The sequence below is a fragment of the Littorina saxatilis genome, linkage group LG13, assembly GCF_037325665.1.
Source record: "Littorina saxatilis isolate snail1 linkage group LG13, US_GU_Lsax_2.0, whole genome shotgun sequence".
In the NCBI taxonomy this organism is placed as follows: Eukaryota; Metazoa; Mollusca; class Gastropoda; order Littorinimorpha; family Littorinidae; genus Littorina; species Littorina saxatilis.
In genome coordinates, this window is record NC_090257.1 from 11,141,508 (window position 1) to 11,143,519 (window position 2,012).

A 2,012-nucleotide genomic window follows, 5' to 3' on the forward strand; every position below is an offset into this window, starting at 1 on the left:
GTCAAATTTCATGAAGATCGGTCCAGTAGTTTGGTCTGAATCGCTCTACACACACACACGCACAGACAGACAGACAGACAGACAGACAGACACACACACACACACACACACACACGCACACACACACACACACACACACACACCACGACCCTCGTCTCGATTCCCTCTCTATGTTAAAACATTTAGTCAAAACTTGACTAAATGTAAAAAAGACATTAAAATGTTAGTGCTTGTTGTTTATAGTAAGTGTTGGTCTATCTGTCTACTAACCAGACCACTGGGTCGACGTAATGTAAATGTGACGTTTTGTTTTGCCATAAATCATACGTACCAATAACCAATCATTCTTGGTTTCTGATGTTGTTGTATTCCGTTGTCAAGAGATAATTGCAAAAGTAGTATACTTTGACACGTTCTTATTTATGAGCAGTATACAAACTCGTTGTCGCGTGCGCTGAGGGACTTTAGACGGCACGCTTGCGTCGGTTAAAGCTGCGCCAATCAGCTGTGTGTGTGTGTGTGTGTGTGTGTGTGTGCGTGTATGTGTGCGTGTATGTGTGTGTATGTGTGTGTGGCAGTGTGTGTGTGTGTGGCAGTATGTGCGTGTGTGTGTATGCGTCCGTGTGTATGAGCGTGTATGTGTGCGTGCGTGTGTGTATGTGTGTGTATGTATGTATGTATGTGTGTATGTATGTATGTATGTATGTATGTATGTATGTATGTATGTATGTATGCGTGTGCGTATGAGCGTGTGTGTGCGTGTGTTAATTGGCTCCCCCTGACGTACGTCAAGCGATGACGTGATAAGAACTTGAAAGGACTCGTGTACACAATATTTCATCCACATCACTGCCAGTGGGAAAGTTCGTATCCAGCGCAGATGTTATGCGAGATTTGTGTGTCTGGCCAATTTGCAGTTAAACGCACAACTGTGCATTTTCAGTACTGTTTACTCGTACATGAAAATGTTCGAAATGAATTCCAAATTAGGAAGACGTTTAAAACGCGGGTGAGACGCAAATTACGATTACGCCGCCTGTGTCCCTGGCCAGGAACAGGACCAATTCTGAACACCGTCGAAGTGACTCGGCAGCAGTGCAGTGTCATCTTCAAAGGGTAGCCCACCGCAGCGACCTGACATCCTTCCCTGGAGTGTCTGTAAAATCGACAAGTCTGGCAGCGGATCGAAATTCAGGTGTGGATAGAGCAGTGAGTACTGGGACGGGGCAGCGTGAAAGCATATTGGGACAAGGTACAAGCGTCGGGACAAGCAAGAGAAAGAGGAAAAGAAGAAGAAAAAAAAAAAGAAGAAGAAAAAAAAAAGAGAGAGAGAGAAAGAAGAGAAGAGAAAACAGAGAAAAAGAGAAGAAAGAAAAAGGAAAGAAGAGGGAAAAAAAAGAAGAGAAAGAAGAGAATAAATAAAGAGGAAGAAGAGAGAGAGAAAGAGAAAAAGAAGAAGAAGAGGAAGAGAAAAAGAAGAAGAAGAGGAAAAAAAAAAAAAAAAAAAGTACACCGCCTCACATCTGCCCAAAAGTTAGTGTGTGTGATATGAGCATCCTGCTACTTGGACACCTACCAACAATCAACAGCTTACTGCGTTCTGCGCTAAGTGTACCCCCCACCCCCCACCCCCCCGCCCCCTGAACTATTTTGGCATGTTGAAACTGTCGTCAGTTACACTAATAAGTCAACAAAAAGTCCCCCATAAGACACATACGATATTTTTTGTCAAGACAATACAAGCTAACTATGGCTTTACTTGCTCTTAAACCGGCACGGTTGGCCTTGTGGTAAGGCGTCCGCCCCGTGATCGGGAGGTCGTGGGTTCGAACCCCGGCCGGGTCATACCTAAGACTTTAAATTTGGCAATCTAGTGGCTGCTCCGCCTGGCGTCTGGCATTATGGGGTTAGTGCTAGGACTGGTTGGTCCGGTGTCAGAATAATGTGACTGGGTGAGACATGAAGCCTGTGCTGCGACTTCTGTCTTGTGTGTGGCGCACGTTATATGTCAA